This window comes from Chenopodium quinoa, unplaced genomic scaffold (genome assembly GCF_001683475.1).
Source record: "Chenopodium quinoa cultivar QQ74 unplaced genomic scaffold, ASM168347v1, whole genome shotgun sequence".
In the NCBI taxonomy this organism is placed as follows: Eukaryota; Viridiplantae; Streptophyta; class Magnoliopsida; order Caryophyllales; family Amaranthaceae; genus Chenopodium; species Chenopodium quinoa.
The window spans coordinates 1,790,151-1,801,764 of NW_018744151.1; the positions used below are offsets into that span (position 1 = coordinate 1,790,151).

Genomic DNA, 11,614 nt, shown 5'->3' on the forward strand with positions numbered 1-11,614 from the left:
TTGAGAATGTCTGTGTACCATGGTTCTTCTTCTTGTCCTTCATCTTCGTCTTGGACTGGATCGTTGTCTTCTATAGCCTGTATGTATGCTGGTTTGTGCCTTTTTTTCAATAGTTAGAGGCATTTGCTCGATATCCGTGGGAATCCTAACCATTGAGGCTAATCTTGCCAAGGCATCAGCAAATTGGTTTTCATCTCTAGGTAGATATGTATATTCCACCTTCTCTAACTGATCGGTAAGGGTTTCCAGATAAGTTTGATAAAGGGCTAGGCTTTCGCTCCTTACTTTCCACCTTTTAGATATTTGATTGATAATCAGAGAGGAATCTCCGAATATCCTTAACTTCTTAACTCCCAATGCCAAAGCTGTTTCAAGGCCTACCACACATGCTTCATATTCAGCAGCATTGTTGGTAACGTCGAAATCGAGCTTTATTGAGATTGGGACGTGTTCTTCCTTAGGTGATACTAGTAGCACTCCGACACCACATCCCTTTTGGTTTGAGGCTCCGTCGAAATACAAGGTCCAAGTATCATCTTCGGTGACCATCAAATCTTCATCTGGAAATTCATTGTCCTGTATTGGTGTCGAGTCTTCTATTGGAAAATCTGCTAGAAAGTCTGACACCACAGATCCTTTAATGGCTTTTTGTGGCATAAACCAAACATCGAATTGGGCTAAGTTGACTATCCATCTTGAAATACGTCCATTGAGCGTTGATTTCTCGAACAAGTATTTGAGTGGATCCAATCGGGATACTACGAAAACGGTATGCACCAACATGTAGTGTCTCAACTTAGTTGTGGCCCACACCAAAGCGAGGCACAATTTCTCGAGTGGTGTATAGCGTGTTTCGTATTCGAGCATCTTCTTACTTAAGTAATAGATTGCATTCTCTTTGTTTTCCACCTCTTGTGCTAGCATGGCTCCCATTGTCTCTTTGGTAACTGTCAAATATAACCTAAGAGGTATTCCGGGAAGTGCTGGCGCTAATAAGGGAGGATTTGCGAGATAGGCTTTGATCCGGTCAAAGGCTTTTTGACACTCATCATCCCATATTACTGGTACGTTCTTCTTGAGCTTTTTGAATATTGGTTCACATATCGTTGTCAGTTTGGATATGAACCTACTTATGTATTGCAACCGGCCAATAAATCCTCGAATCTGTTTCTCGGTCTTGGGCGATGGCATCGACATGATTGCTTTAATCTTGGTTGGATCTATCTTTATTCCTCTAGAGCTTATGACGTACCCCAAGAGCTTGCCTGAGGTGACTCCAAAAGCACATTTTGATGGATTCAACCTCATATTGTACTTTCTTAACCTTTTGAAAAATTTCCTTAAGGCTATTTGATGGCCCGGACGGTCTTTTGATTTTACAATCATGTCGTCGACATATACTTCAACTTCTTTGTGCATCATGTCATGGAGTAAGGCAGTTGCTGCACGTTGGTAAGTAGCACTTGCGTTTTTCAACCCAAATGGCATTACCGTGTAACAGTAAGTGCCCCATGGTGTAATGAAGGTTGTTTTCTCTGTGTCTTCTTCCGCCATGAGAATCTGATTGTATCCTGCGTATCCGTCCATGAATGAGAGAAGCGCGTGATTTGCCGTGTTATCTACCAGAATGTCGATGTGCGGCAAAGGGAAGTCGTCCTTTGGACTTGCCTTATTTAGATCTCGATAGTCGACATACATCCTTACCCTTCCGTCTTTCTTTGGAACTGGGACGACGTTGGCGACCCATTCGGGGTATTTGGATACCTTGATGAAACCTGCAGTTATTTGTTTTTGAACTTCTTCTTTTATTTTAAGTGCTACGTCGGGTTTCATTCGACGTAACTTCTGTTTTACAGGTTTCATTCCTGGAATTAGTGGTATAGTGTGTTGAGCTATTTCTCTCCTAATGCCTGGCATATCTTCATATGACCAAGCAAAAACATCGATAAATTCCTTAAGCAAGTTAATTAAATCGGTTCTTTCTTGTTTATTCAATGTTAGTCCGATTTTAACTTCTCTTTTAAGAGTTGAATTGTTTGAGATGGCAACTATTTCAGTCTCTTCAATTATCGATGTTTTCTTTTCCAGTGTTTCCATTGCTTTAACAATTTCTTTATCTTTTTCATCGTTAGCTAAGCAATGTTCATTATCTTGGGTTAGGGAATAACACGAAAAGTAAGAAGAATGGGCAATATTATTATACTCTGAGATCATTACATCAAAGAGTGATATGTCCTCAGGGACTGAATTACTAACTATCCTAGGAGAAAAAACAGGAAGGGGAGACATTATAGCTAAAGACCTAGAAGGTTCTACGGGGAAAGACTCTGACTCAGATTCTGACTCTGACTCTGACGATTCTTCAAACATCGGCCCTTGCCCCGTCGTGATTGATATTTTCCTTCCACTCGGAGTAGTCACTTTGATAGTCTTGCGCCACCCTTGCAACGATCCTTCGGCTGGAGTAATTAGCTTTGAAGGGTCGAAGTTTTCACTTTGTAGGGCTGTTTGAATGAGTGAAGAGTTGTCTTCTTCATAAACTGACTCATTCTTTTCTCACCCAAACAGTAATCCCATGACGTTAAAGTCAAAGCATGGGGGTGCTTTCTCCTTATGGACGGGAGTTGGGATTTCGTCAGTGAAGTAGCAATCCAAGAAAATCTCTAATCCTGGTTGTCGTATGCCATTTACAACAAATGGTTTGAGAAATTCATGGCATGGATAGTCCTCTCCTTCCTTTATGAATTGACCATTAAGTGTAAGAGGGTACTGATCCATTGGAATTGCTTTCTTTTGAATGCGAGCGTCCCTACGTGCTTTCAATTTGTCCTGGGCTCGCTTGAGATCTTTCTGAGTCGGTTTGAAACCAAGTCCGATAGTATCTAGTTTAGGGAGGCCAGGTGACTCTATTGATTTTGCTATCTCCTTCTTCTTTCCTAAGGTCATCCCAGGGAAGTGTCCTTGCTTCTTCAGCATAGTGTTGATAATCATGTTAGAATAGGGGTCGTGGCAAAGAGATGTCCTTTCATCCTCTTGGATCAAGGAGACTTCTTCGTTAAAGCCCCATAGGTCTTCATCATCTTCGTCGTGTTCTACGTTAATGATTGGATTCTCTATTGATTTGATCCTCATAGGCGAAGCATCAATAGTGATGGGGATTCCTCCAACTATGGCTTTCACTTGTTGGTGGAGAGATGAAGGGACGACCTTTAGATCATGGAGCCAAGGGCGTCCTAACAACAGATTGAATGAAGCTTTGATGTCTACCACTTGAAAAGTAGTAGCATGTTCTATTACTCCTGCCTTCACATTTAGGGTTACTTTGCCAAGAGCTTGACGTCGACTATTATCGTAAGCTCTTATTCCTTGTGTGGAAGGAGTTAAATCCTCATCCTTTATGCCAAGCATCCTCGCAGTCCTAAGTGGACAGACATTAATAGCCGATCCGTTGTCTACAAGAGTCATGGGAACATTCATCCTTTTGCAGACTACCGTGAGGTTTAATGCCTTATAATGTTTATCACCTTCCGGGGGTAAATCTTTATCAGAGAAGGTGATTAGGTTAATCGGACTAGGGAGGTCACTCGTGAGGAAGTTAGCTAGTCCCTCAGGAGTGGTGTCAGAATCTATCCCGATTTTATCCAAGGCATTCATCACGGCCAACCTATGTTCTCGAGATGTTGCCAGAAGCTTCCATACGTTAATCTTAACTTTTGTCTTCTTGAATTGTTTAACGATGTCATTGTCTTCGATGATAGGTATGGTAACTTGCTGTACAATAGGCATAGATTGTGTTGAAACGGGAGGTTGCATCCTCCCGGATCTTGTGAGGACATCTATTGATGAATCTTCTTCAGCCCAGATGTCGTCCGTGGTGTATGATACAGAAAGTGAAGGTCCCACTATGTCTTTTAGATAGACATCTTCTTCATCACTGTCCCATACTCCATTAACATTTATGTCCTCTTCTTGTTGAACTTGGACTAATTCTTTTCTATCAATCATTTTCTGCACCAAGTCCTTGAACTTGAAGCAGTTTTCTAGAGTGTGTCCTCCTGACTGATGGTATTGAAAGTAATATCTACCAGTCCTTTTTAATGATTCAAATGGTCTCGGTTCGAGAGGTTTGACCTTGCCACTCTCGGAGAGCATTTCAAACATTTGTGCATACGGGATCCCAATTGGAGTATAAACTTTATTGCTCTTCTTTGGTCTTTCGGTGACTTGTAAGGGAAATTATTTTGCCTTATAAGTCGTTTTTACTGGTGTGAATTCTCTCTTAGGTTCTTCATCATATTGCTTGTGAAGTTCATTCAAAATTTTGAGATTTTCACGTAACAGTTGCGATGTCTCCCTCAGATACAGTGCGAGCACTCACATCTCTACCTCATTTGCTGGTTCTGGAAGATTATCTTTGACATCGAAAAAGGTCTCTTCTTCTTCCTCTTCGACATTGGTTGCTTTGACAGGCTTAATGAGAGATGAGGGGTCAATTTCGCTTTCTTCATCAGAGATAGCCAATGTGTGAGCTAGAGGTGCATTGTCAATAATCGGTTTCTTACTAGCAGGGGGCAACGACAACTTGTTACTGTCAATTAGGTCTTGGATAGATTCCTTAAGCTTCCAACAACTTTCAGTAAAATGGCCCCTACCTTGATGATATTTGCAATGTGCATTGGGGTTCCAATTAGGCGATCTCTTCTCGACTGGTGGATCCCCAAATGGTCCAATGGGAGTTATAAGACCTTTTGCGTTTAGTCGATCAAACGCAGTGTCATAACTCATGCCAATAGGAGTGAAGTTTCTCCTAAACAATTTCTTTTGTCCTTGATTGTTCATGGCGAGGACTTCTCCTAAGTTGAAGGCGCTAACATTATTTGAGTGGGCGGTTTTGGAAGAAGAAGGATTGTCGTTCTTCTTTCCTTTCCAGCCACTGTTGGAGTTATTGTTGGCAGCTTTGGATTTAGCCAAGTCATCTTCAATATTAATCCCAATATCATAAACAGCCTTAAAGGTATGAAGGTTATTTTGATATTTAAGATGTTTTGAATATTTTTCTTAGAGGTTTTTAATGAACAATCTCACGGACTCTTTTTCACTTGGTACCTCAATAATTTTAGCTGAGGTTTCTCTCCACTTATTAAAGAAAGATGTGAAACCTTCATTCTCCTTCTGCTTGAGGATTTCAAGTTCTCTATGGTCAGTACCGACTTGAACGTTGCATTTGTACCTATCAACGAAAGCGTTTGCTATGGATTCCCAGGTAGAGGTCTTTTCCTTTTCAAGAGAAAAGAACCATTGTTGGAAAACGGTCTCGAGAGATAGCGAGAACAGAGAAGGGAAGACTTTCTTATCGATACCCTTGATACTCATTATCGTTTCAAATGCTCTTAGATGGAAGTATGGGTTGTCGATTGCCCTAAACTTTGGGATGTCGTTGGCACTGAACTTCTGCGGAAGAAGATCTTTATCCACCGAGACCCCTTGGGATGTGAGTTCTTGAAACTTGTAGTCGCTGGACAACTTGCTTAGGCTTTCTTGCATGAGGTCCATTTGTTGTTGCTTCGCGGGATCCTCGATCTTAAGTGCGAGAAGCTTCAGTGTCTCAGTTACAGTAGCCAGTTGATTCTTGAGATCGTTGACTTCTTCCTGAGTTGCCATTATGACTCTTGCTTTCCTCTTGCGGGCTATAGGTTTGTCGAAAAGTTGGACTTGTACGAAGAGATTATCTTTGACTAATCGTCCTTCTTTTCTTGACCACGCGCTGTAAATTAAGCCAATTTGCGTTTTAATTACTTGACTCGAATCAATTTGACTTTATGGGTTTTTTTTATAAAAAAATGCATATTTCTAGGGAGCAATAGTGTATATGTGTTTAGGGAACTTAAGTATTAGAGGATTAATATCCGACTTACCCCCCTAAAAAAAATGACGGAAAATGACGCGCTCACACAAGACTCTCTTAATCATGGTCAAAACATGTGTATTGGTGTGTGTATTGAGTGAAAGTGACATGCTTGGACTCTTGTGTAAGACCATGGGACTTAGTGCCTAAACTCGAATATTAGTTTAATTAATCATTATAACAGCAAAATTAGTCGAGTTAAACAGAAAATTGACTAAATAGAATGTAGGTGATGACTCGACAAATAATTCGAACTGTCAGCCAAGCGACAGAACTGGCGTCACAATATGGTGATTGGCGCCAGACTTTTTAGTAAATGTCTGGCTCTACGCACCATACAGTGGCGCTACAGCTCAGATTTTGGCACCAATATTGGCGCCTCGGTCTGGGACTGTTTTCGATATTATTAGTCAACTGGGGTATGCCTAAAGTCGTACTTGGTCAATTCCGATTAAAAGAAAAGAAAAAAGACTTTATTAACTCGAATTAATTAATTAATTAATTAATTAGGCAAAGTTCTTTAAGTCATTAATTATAATCTCAACACAAATCAACAAACGGTTAAGAGGAGCATAAGATGCACAACAAATAATGCACAATTAGTCAAGTAGGCACAATATGATGCAATGAGTTCGCAACCTAACCATGGCTCTAGTTCTCTAAAGTTCGGGATATGGTTCAGTCAAACAGGATCCATGGTTAATTGTTCAGATGCACCGCGTAGAAGCCTAACCGTGAAGGGTTAACGCGTGTGGATAGAACACCGCGATTTTTTTTAGAAAAATTCGCTTCCATGGTTTGGTGAATTCATCATCTCAGATGTACCCTTTGTTGCCAGGAGCGTTCAATCAGGTAGATAGAGCATGAATTCCCAGAGGGTTATGTCCATATGTAGAACACATATGGGTTTCAGAAAAGTGAGAAAAAATTCAATCAGGAAGCAGGATCGAGCAAACAACGCGAAAAACCGGTCAAAATTAGAACGCATATTTCTGGCAGATCGGGTAAAGGTCATAATATTCTTGTATTTATGTGCGCTTTCCGACTAACATACAATCAATAGGATTAACCCTAAACCTGTTTAATCTATGTTGGTTGAATTTAATGCACAAATAAACTATTATTGGCGATCACTTGAATTATAATCACAATTAACCTAACAAGATTATTAATTATCTTATTAAGCGTGGTTGCAAATACCAATTCCCTTTAACATGCAATAAAAGGTGATCAAGCAATAAATAAAAAATAATGTATATGCATATCAAGCAACATAATAAATAATCAATAGCATGAATAATAATTATAATAATCATAAATCATAAACAAAATCATGTTAAGGCATAGCAAGATCCTAGGCATGATACTAACAAGATTAATAACAAACCCTAGCATGTCACTAAGCAATAAAAATCAAACCTTTAATCCTAACATGATACTAACATGAATTAATATTAGGAAGAGAATAAAAGGCATCATACTTTTAATCATGCTTAATATTAAGAATACTCTAGACATGATACTAGGAAGATCAAAACGCCCTAACATAACATTAGGAATCATAATAACAACCTAAGCATGATTTCTACATCATAATATCAATTAATCAATTAAAGTACTTACGTGGATGCCCCGTACCTCTTTCTAATTACAAAATACACACGTTAGTAACTTCAAGGAAAATAATAAACAAACAATTAAATTAAATAATTAAAAGAGAGATTTGACACCAAACCCTCAGAAATTAAAACCTTTCACGTCTGGGGCGAAAGCAACTTCGAATATGGCTAGGTGTATCAAGATCTTGTGAATGCGGAATTTTGTATTCGAAAGAGAATTAAGAAAAGAGAGAATAAAAGAGATGAATGACTAATTCTTGTTCATGAAAATTGATGATTGTTGATGAATGAAAACGGAGTTTTTGATACGATATTTATAGAAAAAATCATCCAAAAGAGATAATTTATCAAAACAGAGTCTGAAGACCAAAGAAACACCTTGGCGCCAGCCCTGGCTCATTGGCGCCAGGACCAGTGGCTAGCGCCAGGCGCCAATGCTGGCGTCTGGCGCTAATCCTGTTTCCAGGCGCCAAGGCCTGGGGTTGGACGTCAAATCGGATTTTAACGCGTTTTCGAAAATTTGATAATTTTACCGTACTGGAAGATAAAATAATATAATTTCAATCGAAAATGCTATTTGATCTGATTAAAACTCTGAAGAGTCCTAATTGAATTAAGAATGACAAGACCTTCTAGAATGTTCTAGAAGACAAAAATCATTCCTAATTACATTAGGAATGATAAATTATATTAGGCCCTCCCCTAGATCATAGGGCCGTACTTAAAACTCAAACCGGACCCAGTTTAGTAAATTGGCCATAAATTCCTCAATATTCATCGGAATTGGGCTTATAATATATCGTTGGAAAGGTCTTTGCAAGCCCCATCCGACTACACCATTATTGGACCCATCACTTGGTTTGGTTTTGAGGAGACACAAATGGGTGTCTACATATTCCGTGCACAAGGTCTAAACTCGGCTAGTGTCCTAATTTAAAACGGATCTATGCTTCAAACAAAAACGAATTTAGAAACTATGGATTAAAAAACTTTCATATTCATCTAACATTCTAAGTCGTTGTAGTATAGTGGTAAGTATTCCCGCCTGTCACGCGGGTGACCTGGGTTCGATCCCCGGCATAGAAAGAGTACTTGCATAAGTTGCATGAATGCATGCTAAGTTCGTAACGAGTGTTTAATGTAGGAATAATGAGTTAGCATGGAATTGAAGTGTTTATAAATTATAATAATGCACTTAATCTAAAATTGCAAATTTTGTTGCTTAGCAGTTGCATGAATGCTTGAGTTTGTTTAAAATTGGTTTAGCAAAAGAACTTTGTTTAAAATTGGTTCAGCAAGAGAAGAAGAAAATGACACTTAAAAATACCAATTGTACATTAATTGTTCACATGCATGGAGTCATATAGAAGAGTTTTTCATCCAAGACCAAGAACCTTTTTTCAGCACCATTGAATTTATTATACATAAACAATTATTTTTATATCTCTCACAAGTCCACCAAAGTCGTTGTAGTATAGTGGTAAGTATTCCTGCTTGTCACACGGGTGAGCCGGGTTCAATCCCCGGTAACGGTGAAGTTATTTTTTTTAGTACTATTGACATATTCCTTATGTCAAATTTGTTGACACACTTTGACCTTTAACACTCTTTACAACTAATTATGACTTCTCCCGCTTTAAAGTGAACAATCACCGACAGAGGTCAACTCGCAAGAGTTAGGATTTCTCTTTGCCCTATTTTATCACTTGTTATGGTTCATTTTTGTAAACCAAACTTTTAACTCCTATAAACACAAATTTTTGTTAGACCTCAAAGCCTTTTCCATTTCCTTATGAATATTGAAAGTCGACCTGGGAAAAAACGTGCTAACAAACAGTCAACCTTGCTAAAAAAAAAAAAAGCCTTCAAATGTATTTATGGACAAGGTCTTACTTATGTGAAGCAAAAAATTGTAGTGATTTAGATTAATATAAACTGAAATCTAATTTACATACATCACAAGTTGTTGTAGTATAGTGGTAAGTATTCCCGCCTGTCACGCGGGTGACCCGGGTTCGATCCCCGGCAACGGCGTAATGATTTTTAATTTTTTTTCTTTGAAGAACTGTTTACATTTTATTATTTTAAGTTCATTTAGCTTACTCCATTTATTTGTTTACTAGTTACTAGGGGAGCCTACGCGCGCGTTGCGCACGACATAATAAGTTTGTCTAGTGAAGTTATAATAGCTTTTCCTGACACCCAAAACTTATTGGGGAGGCTTTTGAACACAGATTAAAAATAAATCGTTGACAATCATACCCTTGAGAAAATAAATGTCGTCATTTCATTTTGAACGAAGTTGTAAGCTTTTTGTTGTTGCAACATGGCTTTTGTTGTGAGTTATAATATACATCCTCCATCACTTTTAGTTGCAACATTTGAAAATTTACATACACTACTCACATTTTTATAATGGACTTTTATTTTTATTGATTTTTTTGTTGGGCAAAATAGTCAAATAGGATTTAATTATTAAATTCATCTCGATTTATATATGTTTTAGATGTCTAATCTTTAGATTTTTACATATCTATAATTAGAAATACGAATGATTTAAATTATGCATTGGCAAGTGTGAAAGTTAAAGTGTTACAAGTTAAAGTGAACGGAGAAAGTTTCAAAAGAAAATTATCTAATTAGGTGATGAGGTAAACTCAGAGGGTGTGGTTTCGGTGGGTCTTTTTAAAGGAAATTGTAACAAAGTGGGTTATATCCAGCCTATTCCCCCGCCCCTTGAGGAGGATTATTATCAGGTTCAACAGCTTTGCCTTCTATCACGACATCAAATTCAACAATCTCCTCCTCTTCCTCTTCTTCCTCTTCATGTGGCTTAGAATCCACTACAAACACACACAAAAGCATAAATTATCAACAAAAAATAAGCCAACATTTCTTCTTAACAAAATGAACAAATTTATCCTTACTCCAGGTCTAAGTTGAAAAGGATAATCTTCATATATAATTAAACATTTTTGTCCAAATAATGTATACTCCTCCACGAAAACAAAGTATAAAGTGGAAAAAAACATTAAACGGAAATTAGGCAATAAACTAAATAGAGAGATGAATTTTTTAAAATGTTTTCTAAAATACAACTCAATTAGACATTATACAACTATTAATGCACGATGAAAAAAATTTCAAAAGCCCCTCCTTTGTGATACAATCATTAATAGGGTTAAAGTTAACATAAATGGGCATATGAAGAGAATCAAGTACATGAAGCATAAAGTTAACTACAAATGGGCATATGAGTAAATAAATATTTTTAGGGGTAAAAAAGTCATCACACTATTCATAAGAGTTTTTTGAACTTTTTATAAGGTAGGGATAAGGAGAAAAAAAAATAGAGTCAACAATAAAAATACAAATAAAGAAATAAGGTAACTGTTGGTAGCCAATAAAGGTTGTTGGTTGGATATAATTGGCCTCAAAAATTAAAATAAGTTGCGCGATAATTGTCGAATTTTTAGACAAGGTCATATTCATGAGGTGTGCAGCTCATACCTCATACTATTTTTGTGATCTTGAACTAAGGTTAACTAGATTTTCATGGACTATATATATTATAGTATTATTGAAGGATTTATATCTTCGTTAAGTACAATTACTAGATATATAAATGGATCAAATTATGGAGATAATTAAGTTCGTCCATTTGGGTGGTCGTTATATTAGAGGTACTAACGATCTTTGGGCTAGTAAAATAGGTCGAAACCCAATTAGACTGATCCTATAAGGTCACACAAAAGGCCTAGATCGAGCATAAGAGGACGAGGCCCATGATAGACCTCATCCCCTAGGTGGCCGGCCATATGGAGGGTTTTAGAGGGCTTGGGCTTTGCTCCTAGTCTAATTATAATCGGGGTTGATGTAACACCCCCGATTTACTAACTAATAATAAATAAGAATTAAAGGAAAAATAAACAACCTTTGAATAATATTGAGGAAGCATACACCTAAATCGAAGGTATTACTGCCACATTCGACAACCTATCAAGTGCTAAGGCTTACAAAATCCCAACTATACAACTCAGTAAATCTAAGTGAGCTATTTATACAACTTTACAAACTCGTTATCTAATCG

At 37.7% G+C, this 11,614-nt stretch overlaps 1 non-coding gene across 1 annotated transcript; it reads left to right on the plus strand.

Moving 5' to 3' along the window:
- The first annotated feature begins 9,486 nt into the window (after positions 1 to 9,486).
- TRNAD-GUC lies at positions 9,487 to 9,558 on the plus strand. The gene has a single exon. It is a non-coding gene; the product is annotated as a tRNA-Asp (tRNA).
- Positions 9,559 to 11,614: the final 2,056 nt, after the last annotated feature.